This window comes from Wyeomyia smithii, chromosome 1, assembly GCF_029784165.1.
Source record: "Wyeomyia smithii strain HCP4-BCI-WySm-NY-G18 chromosome 1, ASM2978416v1, whole genome shotgun sequence".
NCBI classification, from domain to species: Eukaryota; Metazoa; Arthropoda; class Insecta; order Diptera; family Culicidae; genus Wyeomyia; species Wyeomyia smithii.
Window position 1 is genome coordinate 34,614,355 of NC_073694.1, and position 15,649 is coordinate 34,630,003.

Below are 15,649 nucleotides of genomic sequence, written 5' to 3' on the forward strand. Positions count from 1 at the left end.
GGCGATAAAGAATTACTTCAACAATCGATTTAGTGTAAAGCTTTTCTACCACCCCACGATAAACTGCTGGCCGCTATCCGACATGCCTTGCTGTGGGACGCGCGCACATTAGTGCACCATCGCCAATTAAAGCCCAACAACAACATTCAATCCATGCAAAACGTTAATTTTGCAAGCATTCTTATAGATGATTTCGTAACGTGCAATCACAACCTACTAGCAGTAAGACTTTGTGGCACCGCACGTAAGAAAAACCTCAAACGTGACCGATTCGTTCCGTTTTCACGTAGGTTTTTATTTTTCGAACTTCACGCGTAACACGGCGGAAAGTGAAAGCACTCTTCTTTTCGACCTTCGGGTGAGCGCGCGCGCGCCAGAATCGGCTGGGTGGAAATTCGAAAACTGTTTCCATTCAAAACAAAGTTAATCCAATTGGTACCTATTGTGCTGCGGAGGTTACGTATTGCACTTACATGCCGTCATAGCACAGGTTTACTCTCTGGAACGAGAATGGCTTAGAGGCAATTTTGGGTGGAAGACAACAAAACGTTATACTAACTTCACGCTTCGGTGGCTCCAACCGTTCCTCGTTTTCAGCAGCTGGTGGAGGAAAAAATGAGGCTTCCGTTGTGGGAGATAGGCATGATGCGATGTTTGGCACCGGCGGCGGTGAGTGATTAAATGATTAAACCCGTGAGCATGCGTAACATACCTGTGCTGTATTTCGTCACATTATGCTCTATGCATTGTTGTTGGTAAATTGAGTTGAAAATGTTAGCGGTGCTAATGGCGGCTGGTCCTGGGTTAGCGCGTTGTGAACCGAAAGTGTGACTTAATAATCGCATGATGATGCGTATGCCTTGTGGCCGTGCGCATGACACGGCTTAGGGGGTTCTAACCCTCATAAAGTAACCCCCATAAAACGAATGTGCAATTTCAATTTAAATAACTACAATGGGAGCTGATTAATCAAAGAAATCGGTCGGAAAATTTATGCAGTTGATTCGATGCGAACTATAAGCTTTGCAAAACTTTGTTAACAAAATAGTTTATTAAAACAGATATAAGACCAAAATTTGAATAACCATGTAATGAACATTTGAAAACAATAGGAACAAAATAAAACCCCATTAACATATCAAAACTGGTGCCAACAATCAGAAAGTCAGCATTCATCAGAATGCTAGCGGTCAGACCAATCAATCATTTCCAGTTTTGAAATTCACCGGAATGCTAGCAGTCAGAATCAATCATTTAAAAAAAAATGCATCACAAAGACTGTCTGTCTGATCCACATAGACTCGGAAACTAATGAATCAATCGACGAAAAGATATGTATGCTGGAATTTTCGGAGTCCGGAGAGGTTCTTATGGAAAAGATGGGTCCCCTGCAAATGAAACACAAATTTCTGCATAACTCAAGAACTAATCAAACAAATAGAACCAAATATGGCATGTTAAGGTTTTTGAGAGCAAGAAATGTTTCTTTGATGGTTTGACACTCCTCCATAGTCTGGAAGAAGAAGGAAGGGGCTTCCGTGCAAATGAAACAGATATTTCAACCATTTTTTTTCGAAAACAGTCTAAAAAGATCGAGTTTAAGCACAGAAGCCAAATATCCACTACAGACGAGATTTTTGAATTCAAAATGAAAACTTATGGTTTTTGAAAGACAGTCGAAATTGACCGAATACCACCCAACATTGGTATTTCTGGAACCAGAATGATGCCCAGATGCCGTAAATGGACTCCACAACCCATTGGCGACTTCCAGATTCTGGAAAAAAGCCGAGAATGTTCAAGTTCTGATGATGGTGCTGTACAGAATCCCTTTATAAAGCAGTGGCAACTATATTGCCACCAACGAAATATTTTTTTTGCTGTACCAAGAATATTGTTCAAAAGTTTTGCTTGAACAAGGCCTCCTAAGGGTATCTTGCAACACTCCAAGTTTTCTAAAACTACTAGAAGTGTGCAATGTTGACTAGGGGTATTATTTTTTTTACATTTTATTTAAGTTTTACTGAACTTGTGTCGGTTCCTAGCGCAGTTTCCTTGGCCTTATAAAGGGTCTATCCGATTTTAGATTCTCCATGCATTCGTAGACTCAAAAAAAAAATCGCAAAATCACTTTGGACGTATGTGGAATCAATTGAGAATATTTAGAATGATTTAAATAAAGAAAAAACGGGCGGAGCGAAGTTTACCGGGTCAACTAGTAGTTCATGCATAGCGCAAATGATTCAGTTTTTTTTTTCAAGAAAAAAAGTAAAAATATGAAAAAGATTCCAAACCTTGAGGTCGAAATAGTTTGAAATGCTTTTAGAGATCAAAACATACAAAAAATATAATGTTTTTCCAGTTTATTGTGAACATTACTTAAAAACAAAACTATCTACCTGGAGAAGAAACGCAACTTTTTTATTCCATCACATTCCCATTTTTCAGTAACTTCCAAGAACGTACACGTTGTAAAAAATAAAATTCATATTCCAGAAATGGTGAAATTCAGTTTTGAAATCGTTTTAATCATTGTGCTGCTCTGAAACAGTGATTCTCATGTGTTCTAATGGGTATCAGTGGAATAAACGTTCGTTATTTTTATGTTTTTAGAGTTAGGATGTTCTACCATTTTTTTCTCCTTAAAAAAAATTAAATGATGATAATTATCAATAGTAAGCTACTATATTATGAAACATTTTAAATGACACTAATATCTTTCACATTGGTTCAGACATATCAGTAACACTTTTAATTGGTACATAATACTCAACGTTTTTTTTTCCCATTTTCAACTCTCTGTTAAAGAGAGAAAAAAGTGAGAGAGAAAAAAAATTAAACAAAAGAAGAAATATATGAAGAAAGAAAGCAAGAAAAAGAAAAAGAGACGCAGGGAAAGTCAAAGGCATCAAAAAAGTGAGGCGAAGAAAGAGAGAGAACGAGAGAAATGGAAAGAAAAAAAAGGAGAAGTGATAGAGTTCTGATTGAGAGTGCGATTTTTTTTAAACTAACTGCCAAAAAATGATGCCCAAAATACCTTATATATTACTATAAACAAGTAAGGAAAGAAAAGAAAGAGCAGTACGAGAAAGAGAGGGAGAAGAAGAAAGAGATAGAAATTGAAAAAAGAAAAAAATAGAGGAGTGGAGGGAAGATAGAGAGAGAGAGTGAGAGAAAGGAAGTTAAAGAGAAAAAGAGAGAGAGGTATGTATAGAGAGAGATAGAGAGTGCTGGAAAGAGAGCTTTGGAAGGAAAGATCAAGAAAGAGCGCTGAAGACAGAGTAAGCAAACGAAAGATAGAATGAGAGAGAGTGAGATTCGAGAGTGAGAGAGATAGAGACAGTGAGAAAGAGTGAGAGAAAGAGTGAGAGAGAGTGAGAGAGAGACTGAGAGAGGGAAGCTGAGAAAGAGAGACTGAGAGAGAGAGAGAGACTGAGAACGAGAGAGAGAGAGAGACTGAGAAAGAGAGAGAGAGAGTGTGTGAGAGAGAGAGTGAGTGTGTGAGAGAGAGAAAGAGTGAGAGAGAGAGTGAGTGAAGGAGAGAGAGAGAGAGAAAGAGAGAGAGGGGGGGGAACATCCTGATTGGCTCCAATTACACTGGTCGTTAAAGCGAATTGCTGCAGTTCAAGTGCGTTCGGGGAATTGAGATGCTTCGGTACGAGGTTGACTTCCTTGGTCTCGTACCACTCCAGCACATTTTTCGAATGATGATACTAAATCCGGCCAGGAATTTGTAGCACCATTGCGTGACCTCAGAAGTGGAAGCAAATTTTGGAGGCATTCCTTCAAGTATACCTGCCCATTGACAGTTCCGGTTGTGACGAATGGGTGCTCCGCTTTCCATACCGAAAAGCTGCCGGAAGTCTGCTTTTACATATGTCTCGTCATTCATATCGAGGCAGTGATTTGGCCCAAAAAATTGACCTATACAGAAAGGGGAGTTCGTAGCATCAATGTTGGTTTGACAAACGGATGGTCATGAGTTCGAATCTTAGTAGAATTTGACCGGTGTCAAAGGGACTTTCATGGGTTTATTCTCAAACCCCCTTCCACCCCTTTACTTTGACTCTTCTTTCACGCTGAATTTGAGGAAAAGTCAAACATTTGAATAAAGTAATTGCCGATACTTTGCAGGGTAACTAAACGAGGCTCAGACTCAGTAAAGAAGAACAGTAGAGTCTACAAAAATAGGTGTGTAAAAAAAGGTAGAAGTAAAAAAATCCGTCACTGACCATGGTGATGAAAAGAACCTTCCTTTCTCGTTAGAGATGCAGAGATAACTATCTGAGAGGAGCGACCACGAAATGAGCGATCTTCAAGTTAAAAAAATTTGGGATCCTTTACTCAAAAGCGTTCAAAGTTGTGATTTTTTGTTTCTCGAAAATCTACCAAGCTCAACATTAAAATAAATTTTATAGTGGTTTGGCAGTAAAAATACTCATACTTATTTGCCTATTTGACATCTTATACTTGGTGTACCACAGATAGCTTTTTTTTCTTGTTTAGCATATGAAACATGATATTTTAATACATTATTTTTCGGTAGGGTGGTTTCAAATAAAATATCTGGTCATTTAATTGAACAAAGTATTCAAACTCAAAGAGGAAGGTGGCAGTATATATGTCAATTTTCAAGAACTATTGTTTAAAATGGTGTGCTTTTGAAATGATTCAATATTGTAGTTACATCAATTAGATACAGTCGAATTCCTTAATGGCGCAATCGCGAAAGACTGTCGTTTTAGCGAAATGTCGCAAAAATACGAAGAATTTTTGTGTATGTAGAACAGAAGGTACCGCTGAGAATGTAATAGATTTAGCAATGTCGTTATAGAGAGACTCAACTGTACTATTGTCGCAATACAGAATGGCAAGTATGAGTTTTAATATGCCGTTATAGAGGAAGGTCGTAATAGCGAAATGTCGCAATAAAACGAAGAATTTCAGTGTAAGACTGAGAGGCCTTTGAGAATGTCGCTATAGCGAGATTTGTCGATATAAAAATTTTCGTTTAAGAGGGATTCAAATGTACTATAGAAACAGTTTGTAGACTTTTACAAGTGAAAAAAGTTAAAACAATAATTAGAAGCATGACCGAGCACATTTTCGTCTTTATCCAGAGCAAGCATATTTCGGTCCTGCTATCCCACCAAGCTTTGGCAGCTCTTTGTTAACTATTCGGCCATTGCGCACTAGACGTGAAAGCAGCTTGTAGTGATTTACAAGAACCTAATAATTTTTATTATTACCTATTCCGAACTATTACATTAAACGATTTAAAACAAATTCGATCAAAACCGTAAAGAACCCGATCTTTCCATTTGCAGTTGCCTAATATAACGAAAACTTAATGACAGAAGGATACCCTCTTCAAAATCTCTATTTGATGATAATCTAAAAAAGATTAGTTCATAAGATTTTCACACACGGTTCTAACTATAAAGGTGGGTCGAAACATAAACTTAGTGGTCTGAAATGTTTTTTTTACTCCGTTAAAATTTTGATATTTTTAGGATATTTTCCAATAATTTGCATTGTTGAACGATGTCTTTCAAAAAAGACAATTAACTCTTTACAATGGTATATAGAGCAACGAGAAAATCGAATTCCTAAGGCGGGCCAAATACCCCCGTAACCAGGGCCGGCATCACACTATTTTCCCGAGTGGGTAGTGAAGAATAGGGAAGGTTCATAGGTGACAAAGGCGTAGCCAGGAGAATACTGATACCTGAATAATTTTTTTCGAAAAAACTACAGAGCATCAACAGTAGGGTGCCATGTTCGAATTTTTTGCAGTAGTGACGTTTGCATTAACAAAATGACTTTTTTCAGCTGGGATACGTTGGATGAGCTCACCGACTTGGGTACAACATCAGCCACAGCAGCACCTTCTTGGGGGACTTGATATGTGAAATAAACTTCACTTCGGAGCTCATTTCCTTCGTGGGGGAAGTAAAATATGTACGGAGTGCCCTGCCAGTCGTTACCATCCTGGGTGAGATTGGTCTCGACGTCCATCACCACCGCCTCGTTGCGATTCGCCGGGGAAATCGACTCGATCATCTTTTTTAGTCACTGGCGCTGCCTCATTGCCTGCAGCTCCGAGACCAATGGACGCCAGGCACTGTTTTCACCGGCCAACGGTTGCACCAGACTCCGGAACGGGCGCATCCGGCGTCTATTTGCCGCACGATGTCCGTTTTCGACGCGGCGGGTGGCTTTCTTTGAACGCGCACAAAGTAACACGTCGGTCGTTTCAAATTCCAAAATATTCCAGGTTAAACCCCCAGTTGCTCAAAAACAATTAAGGCCGATTACTGGGCAAACATTTTTTCCGAGATAACATGAGATTTCGGCGTTTATATAGTTTTAAGTAATTTTTTAACGGAAAAATATTTTCGGTTTCCCCAATTTCATATACTCCTCCCGTGGCAGATTTTCGGGAGTTAAAAAATCACAACTTCGATACCTTTGGATCACCCCTAACCATGTTTGATTAAGGTGAAATTTCGCACAGGTCATTTTTTTGGGCCAACAAGCAAAATGTCCATGGTCGGTTCTTTGGATTCGATAATGAATTTTTTTTCATACAGTCATTGTCACTTTAATAGGGGAACTGCTCCATTATTCATCTCATTAAGCCGATATTCATGAAGAATGCACGGATTAAACACCAAATTTTCACGAAATCTTTGAACCAATAAACTAATATGCTTCGTGCTCAAACGGAATCGTTTAGCATAATATATTTATTAAAATTAGCTAGATTTATCCTGAATTTTGTAAAGCAAACCATTTTTCACAACGCTTCCATATCCATCTCAAAACTTGAATCACTGCTCAATTATTCATCTCACGACGCCCCTATATTCATCGCACTGTTAATCATGAATGAATTACATTATCATGAATGAACGTAGCCGCAGGCATGGCCGAGCCCTAGATATCCGCTGTAGTTGTTTACGTGCAAAATTGGTAACCTAGGTAACCACTGCAGTGCTATAGATTTAATTTATTTATTTATGTCGGAATAATTCCACATTTTCAGTATGTCTTTTTCGTATTAACATAAACTGATTGGGCAACTTTTGATTATCTTCAACGCAGTGAAAACAGATGAAAATACATGATATGATATGATATGATTAAATAAAGAGTGGTCCGCTTATGATAAAATGAAACTTTGGTTGGCTGCTGAACGAGTTCCGTTGAGGCCGTATAGAGCAATGCGCAGATTTTGTTTTCTGAGGTAGGTGATTGAAATAAATGAGTTTTCGAGAGCGGATGCCCGACCTTAATATCAAGTTTAAAGCTTTTAAGTGAGTTTTTGAGGATTCTACTTTATGAGAAATCTAAAATGTACTAAGAAAAATCCATTCCATGGATTATTAGATTGGTGTAGTTAGAAAATATGCGTTTTTTTCTAGTTTTTAATTGTGTTCTCATGTTGTATGAGATAAATATATAGGCTGAGATGAATTAAGAAACGGTTCCCCCATGAATATATTTAAAGGTTTTATAACCAAAACGAGATGTAAAAAGCATTAACTACCGTGTTCTGTACATAGCAACGAAGTGGATGTATTTAAAACGTCAAGTCAAACCGCGTGCAACTAGCATAAAACCAGAATAATACCCTAACAAAAAGTTTTCCAAAATAGAGCCTCAAAAAACCTGAAGATTGATTTCCGAAACGATCATAAATCAATGCTGCACTCTCCCAGGATGTTTTTGAGCGGATTTTTCAAAAGTGGCTGTGTTTTTAAGATATTGATCGAAAAGTATTTTTTGAATGAGATATTCAACATCAAGATAGAATTGTTTTGGACCAAGTGTTGTATTTGTATAGTCAGCTTGACAAACTGAACAATGTTCGTTCGTGTGTATGTGTGCGTATGTATATATGACTAATGTATGATAAAATGAATGAATTTAAAATATGATTACTGCGTTCAGCAGTAATATTTATTCCTAAACTGATTCTTACAATAAACACTCTGGAGTAATTACTTACTAATAGAAATAAAATTAGAAAATCACCCGGAATGCAATTCCCAATTGAAAAAAAAAAAACGTACGGAAGACCGAGAAAGACTCAAACCCATTAAATCATTTTAAAGAATATTAACCCATTCCCGGCGGGTGATGGAATCACCTGACGTTTAAATGTTGATTAAAGTTTAACAATTATACATGGAAACTTGCACGATGAAACTGTTCAAAACGGTTAGAGAATAGTTTGATTTTGAATATGCAGCACAGTGCGTGTTTATTGTACATATAGTTGAAGACTCATCAATCAATCAATGATCAATGATTAGAAATAATAGTTTTAGTCAATTCTGACTAAAGTTACTGATAAACGTTTCTAATGAACCGTAAAGGTTAAAAAAATTAGGATGCAATTTTCACGAACAAAAATAGGAAAACAAGCGAACTCATAAAACGTAACATTAGATTTAACTTAATCGTACGCTGCTTTCGAATCCATAAACAAACTACAGGATGACTTCTTCAAATCACACGGTGTGAATATTGAAAGAATGGCCGAAATTGTCTAAACTGGTGAAATACCAGTATGGGTACCTCCGGGAACAGAATGATGGGTAAGAACTAGACCCCCGATACTATTTTTATTCCAATATGACGACTTCTGGCTTCTGGAAAACAGCTTAAAACGACCAGATACCATCCAATATGGATATTTTTGGAACCGGGGTAATGCTTAGGAACTAGTTTCATCTTTATATGTTTCTTTGAAATGAAATAGATTTAAATTAAAAAAAAAACAGATTCAGAAACATTTCTAGGGCCAAGATAATTTTTTTTTGTGTGGACCACACTGCGACCAGTAGTTGTTTGATCTATTGTGGCATTGTCCGGACGTTTTTGCTTATTGCACATTTCTGGTTTTTTTACCATTTTTTTTTTTTTTGAGAAGTAACCTGCTCCGTGTTATAGTGCTTTTTGTTTTCTCCTTCAGACTTAGTAACCTACTACCTTTCTTATCGAACTTATCATATCCTCCTTCAGGCTATCACTTTAAAAGCATATAACGTGCTATAGTCTATGATATTATCGAAGCTTTATATCAGTGGTTATTAAGTCTGGAGGGAAGTTATAGTACTTTTTGTCTTCTCATTCAGATTTAGTAGCCTACTTTCTTTCTTATCGATTCTATCATATCCTCCTGCAAGCTATCATTCTAACAGCGTCGACGTGCTATAGTCTATGATATTATCGAAGCTTTAGACGCGAGGTTATTAAATCTGGAGAGAAGATTTTGTGTGGAAGAGCCTGAGAATAAACCTATACTCAAAGTCCTTTTTGCGAACGAATGATTTGGTTCTGCTAAGTTTCGAACCTATCACCATTCGCTTGTCAAAGCGGACTCTGTAACCTTGCGGCTACGAAGCTCGACATCACCAAGATGATACCCAGATATCGAAAATAGCAGAGGGGATCCACTGCTGCCAAATTTCATACAAGTGTGCGTTATCGCAGATTTACTCTGGTCTATGACGTTTGTAACTATGAACAATAAAAGAGAAAAAAATCAATACGCAACGCATTATTCATAAAAGTTTTCCAGATTTCTAGGGTTTTGATTAAAAAACGTTCCAAATCTATAATATATCACATAGATCAATTTAATGATCAAAAAGAACAAAAACCAAAGCAAACCGACACCAAAAACAGATTCCAGCACCATTCAAAACTCCAAGATGGCGTCTTCCAGGTTCTCAAAAACAGCCTTGCCAGAGACCAAAAGTTTCAAAATTTGCGTAGAAAAACGCGGAAATTCTAAAATTTGTGTAAAACGAAATCTCGATTGCAGGAAGTTTTTTATGATGTCTGCTAAACACTTTCAAAAAAGACTCAAAAAATATCAAAATGAGAAAAAATTCTGAAACCATTGATTTTCCCAATTCCTGTTTTCGTTCTAATGAAACAAAAAAAATAGCGTGCCAGATTTATACATAAATTCGTCTAAAACGCTAGAATAAACTTCGAATTATAGAATGGCGTGGAAATTAAAGGTAATTTCACATTACGTGTAATATTGCTTTTTTAGCAAGAAGAGTAGAAATATAAAATGGTTGTATAGATTATAAGCTGAATAGTGATGCTTCTTAATAACAACAAAAATAACCATAAAATCATCCAAGACTAATGAGGATCAACGAAAAACGCTTCTAAATATGATAACGTGATTTCGCCCTAAAATTAGTGAAAGTCAGAGTAGCAAAAACAGAGAAAACATGCCAAAATGAATAAAAACGGCCCAAAAACTGAATCAGGGGCAATCCACATTTCACGTGGACATATTTTTAGCGACTTTGAAGCCCCCTCCCCTCCTCCTTCCTCTTCGTGGTCGAGCATCCGAAAAATGCTAAAAAAATAGTATGGACCGTGGATATTTTACAGACAACACTCTCCTCGTTTCTGGAATGTGGATGGCCCCTAATGAATTAGACAAAAATTTGACGATAAACGTTTCTCAATGAAACGTTTATGTGCCCTTGCAGAAGATAAGTTTGAATTTGCCTCAAAATCGCCGAAAAGATGTTTTTTTTTCTCTGTGTGGACTCATCACTGCGACCAGATATATTTCGATCTATTGTGATATTGCCCAGGTATTTTCTGTGCTCCGCACTTAATATTATTGGCAGTATCACTATTAAAGAAATGATACGCTTCTCATTTATATCCGTGCTTGTGTGTGAAAGTTTACCCTTTCGTTTTAAGCTCACTGCTCTACTATACCGAGCCTTTTTCCATCCTAACAATATCGTCTAACTACAATTCCCTGGAGTGAGACTACACCTAACGTTCCTCTCTGGCCAGGTTGATTCTAAGAGGGACTTATTATGTCAAGAGAAAGGAGTCTTATCGAAACCTCGTTCCTCCTACCAAAACCGCGTCACAACCACAATTTCCTGAAGAGGCACTCAATGCTTCACCTCTAGTCAGTTTTATTATAGGTAGGCATTATATTTTATCAGGAGGAGGGAGTCTTATCGGGACCTCGTTCCTCCAGCCAAGACCGCGCCATAATTACAATTTCCTGAAGAGAACTATCATACGTTACTCAGACCAGTTTCATCATAAGAGGGACTTATTTTTGTTAGGATGAAAGTCAGCAGGGGTACTATAGAATTCAGCTTGAAGGAAGGGTATGTAGTGGAGAGCCTGAGAATAAACCCATGTTAAAGTCCTTTGGCAACCAAATGGCGTAGTTGGTAACATCTCTGCAAACCACGCTGGCGGACTCTGTAACCTTGCGGTTACGACGCTCCCCGTGAAAATAAAGGGTTTAGTTTAATATTAAGTGATGAATGTTTTAGAATGTCAGAATAAGACAATAGCACGCAGAATCTTAACATTATTGTAAAATCCTAATAATCCTATTTATATTTAAATAAACTTTTATTAAATTTCAAATTTCAAACACTAATCTAGTAGATAAATTAAACAAAAAGTTATTAAAATCTTTATTGAAAATCAACAAGGTACAAACAATACAGATTCTGAACAACAGAGAAGACTGGAAATTGTTGAAAAATATCATTAAACATCAAATCGTAAAAACCAATATATCTGAAGATCAAAGGAAGGCAGATTAAAAATGAATCTGATAAAGAAAAGAAATCGATAAAATACTGCCTAAAAACGGCATAAAGCTCAAAAAAAATTATTTCGATAATAAAATGTAATAAAAGTACAACACTCCTGAAGGAAAGACACAAAAAATAAACAAAAAAAAAAGTTTTCAAAAACCTGAAAAGTTTAGTACCAAAATTATTCAATTAACGAATCGAGTACAAATGATATAAAGTCAGGTTTCTATTATTCATCAACATTTTTGAAAGCCTTTTTTCCTGTATAGGCTAATCACTGCGGCCAGAAAGGTTGATCTATTGTGATTTCGCCCGGGTGTCTGCTGGATGCCACACTTTTCCTATTACCAATACCACTATTGAGGGTGAGTGACATGCTTATTTTTTATCCGTTCTTGTGAGAATTTTTCTGCCCTTCCTATTACGCTTACTTCTCTACTATACCGAGCCTCGTTCATCCTACCAATTTAATATTGGGGGCACTTATTTCGTTAAGAGTTAGTCACATTATGATAAAGTTTAACAAGTTGGAAAGGTTAGTAAAGGCCCGAATACACACACAGCGTAATAACGCCTTCTCCATATCAAATGGAAGACGGGATAACGATCACGCCTTCTATTTTGTATGGAGAAGGTGTCATTGCGCCTTAAGAAGCTTGAAAACAAATCCATCCTTAAAACCATTGACATCGAATAGCCCTGAATCTACCAAGATTCGAACCAACGACCAACTGCTTGGCTAAGTGAACTCTGTAAGCTTGTGTCTACGTAGCTAACCTTTTTTGAAAGCCTGGACAGTCCTCAAATAATTCCAAAATGCCCTCCTTCAAAATCATCCTAAAATCCTTCGAAATTTGAATAAAGCAAAGTGGTATATAATAATATATTACTAAAAATCAACAAAAAGGTTTTTACAAATTAGAAAGATTCATATAAATAAAATAAATGTCAGTTAGGGAAACGAGACTTTTCAAGGCTTTTTGCCTGCTTTTTGGAAATAGTTTGATGACAATAACTGACAGTCAAGACAAAGTGAGAGAACCTAAAAATAAAAGTGTTTGATTTTTTTTTAAATAAAACTGAAGCAAAACTGGGACAGTTCTGATTTAAAAAAAATGAGTAAACTAAAAAAAAGATACGCCTTATATGCGTTTAGAACTAGCTAAAAAAAGTTTTAAAATAAAATTTATAACTGTTTTCAAACAAAAAGGATCAATTGAACGAAGCAAAACAGTAATGGTTTTTTATGTGTCTTAACTTTTGAAATTTACGTTCATTTTTGCATTCAAGATTTGATTGTCGAGTCTGTTTTAATCTTGTCTCAGATTTTTTGTATGCACTGTTACAAAATACAGTAAAATCATTATATAGCCAGGAACAAAAATTGTTATCAAGTACTCTGCGAATTTTGTCTTTTCATCATAAGCAAAATAAAAAATCACCGCTTAGTTATTGATCATAATCCTTTAAAGATTTTGTTAATAAATTTAAAAGAGGATTTGCTCCACTCTCAGCCTCGTTAATACCGCCTCACGGGTCATTTATTCGATAACCCACTTCAAAAATAATCAAAAACAAAAGTGATATGAATAGTGATCCAACATTATATTTATTTGCTATTGGGTCGCATATAAAATAACATTTGAAAGAATTTTCAGTTTTAAAATAAACTTAAAACCATTTTAGGAATGCGAGTAATCTTTGTAATTTTAGGGGAATGAGAAAAATTTACGAGAAGTGAAGTCGTGTCTGAGGCTCAGAAAAATTATATCTCATCCAGACGGGAAACATTTTAAACCGTTCATTAAATTGTATGTTATAGATTGAATTTATTGTATGAAAATACAAAAAGTTTACAAATTTTAACTTCTGCCAGTAGCTTCATCCATAAAAAAAACTGTTGCAATACTTCACAATAACGATTACTATTAAAACCCAGAGCCTGAGTATTTCAATTTTCCCGCAACTTAATTAATCAGAATAATAAACGTTTGCTAAACAAATCACTTAGAGCTATCACCATTCGAATCTAATCTAGATTTCCCCCTGCCCAGAGGCAAACCATGTTTACAAACTTAAGTATTAGTAAACCGCACTCAACTTCCCGTGACCCTGCGAGCAAACATAGTTTCACGCACGACAACTGGACCAAACTACCGCAGCTAATGGGCAACCTCCATCGAGACACCTTTCATTCCCCTTCGGAAGAGGCACGCGACGTTGTCTGACCGTGTAAATTAGCATCTGGCAGTGGGTTGAAGTCCACCGGGAAAAAGAACAACCATTCAGGCCCCCTGAAGAAAGTAAGCGAAATAACTGTTGTTTATAATCAGTTGTCTCATATTTTTATGAGACCAGTAAAAGGTAGTGCCGCTGCAGCTTATAGGTTGGATTATATGTAGATTCGTTCGCGCTGGCATTCCCATTCCCGTGTCCTCTTCGGCCTCTCCCCCCCCCATTGGGGAAACCAGATTACAATAAGTCGAACACACAAGCCCGCAAACAAAACGGGAGAAATCCCTGAAAATGGGTTTCTTGCGAAATAAAGCACTCACTTTGGGTCACAAAACAGGAACACACCGGATTCAGATTTTTTTTTTGATTTTGCTTCTCAACCTCTCGATGCTCTGGTTTCATACGTTGCGTCCGGCGATCAGGCGCTGGTTTGCATTATCGCTTGCTTGTCAATGGCAGTTTACGAGATTCACCAACAATCGATCGAATGAATCGCACACTTAACTTAATCACTCTAAACACTAAGCTAAATGTTTACCCCGTTGTAAGTCATCAGCAACCGTTATTGTGTTTCAAACATTTGGCAGTTAGCTTAGGTACTATCGGAAACGATTTCGTCGTGCTCACTCTACCAGGTTCCGATCGGGCTCCAACCAGTTCTCACAACATGCCACACTTGCTTACACTTTGCCAAACACCCAAAGAAAAGTACGTCCGTACGATCCGACTGATCGCAAGAAACTGAGCAAAGCACGACCGGGTTGGTAAATTTTTATATATTCATTCTGCTGCTGCTGCTGCTGCTGCTGTCGGTCTGGCTGGAGCAGATTAAAAGCTCGCCTCGCTTCCGTCCACCAGCGCGGGGTGGTGTGTGGACAGGCAACAACAGTCAGAAAAAGCGTCATGCTGCAGCAGCTCAACTGCGAGCATCGCAGTGCCCGTAACGTCATCAATCGGAAAGTTAGGCTAGGAAAAGTGCACCTTTTTCTTCCGAGTGGGCAACGGGTGGCACGAAGCAATTCAGAGGAAATTAAAAATATATGATACCTATCTTAATATGGTTTATTTGTTTGCCGGTAGGTTAATGAATTTTGGAATAGGAGCATTTGCACGCCAAATGGCAATAAAATTAACTAGATGCTTAAAATAGCATGTTATGCAATTTCAGCCTAATCTAAATATTTATGCGATGGAAAATTATTATTCTTTTAATCTTTCATGACTGTTGAATTGTTTGGTCTGCGAGAACCAAAAATAATAATTTGTTGTAATGTTTGTTATTAGCTCTCTACAAGACATCAAGTGGAGTTAGAAACTCTTTGGAATATCTTGAAGAAAGCGAAACCCTCAAATGAAATGGAAAGTTGTTTTTTAATAATTTTTCATGAGTACTTTTTCTATCGTAATTGAAAATGAAGAATGATTTTTATCTTGCAAAATTACTGTGATGTTGAGTTTGTGGCAGAAAGATCCCAAATGTCAAACTTATGGACCAAGCAAAAACAGTAAAAAATAAAGAAAATGACAGACAAAAATGACATAAATAATAAAATAATTAAATTACATACATAACATGAAAAACAAAAATGACAAAAATTCATTTATAGAATCACTAAATTTATAAAAACACTAAAAGATTGAAATAAAATGATAATAATCATCCAAACGACGAAACATACAAAAAAAACGAATATGGCAGATATGATGAATATGACACGAATCAAATCAAATTACAATTCTATCAAACATTGCACAAAGAAAAGTACCAAAATTCAAAATATCAGAAATGACAT

At 36.8% G+C, this 15,649-nt stretch overlaps 1 protein-coding gene across 4 annotated transcripts in view; it reads right to left on the reverse strand.

Moving 5' to 3' along the window:
- Positions 1–14,611, reverse strand: part of LOC129718381 (carboxypeptidase D) — a 42,204-nt gene extending 27,593 nt beyond the window's left edge. For all 4 annotated transcript variants that reach the window (XM_055669126.1, XM_055669125.1, XM_055669124.1 and 1 more), the window contains exon 1: positions 14,177–14,611. The gene's annotated coding sequence lies outside the window, so the exon portion shown is untranslated. The remainder of the gene's footprint in view (positions 1–14,176) is intronic.
- Between the last annotated feature and the right edge of the window lie 1,038 nt (positions 14,612–15,649).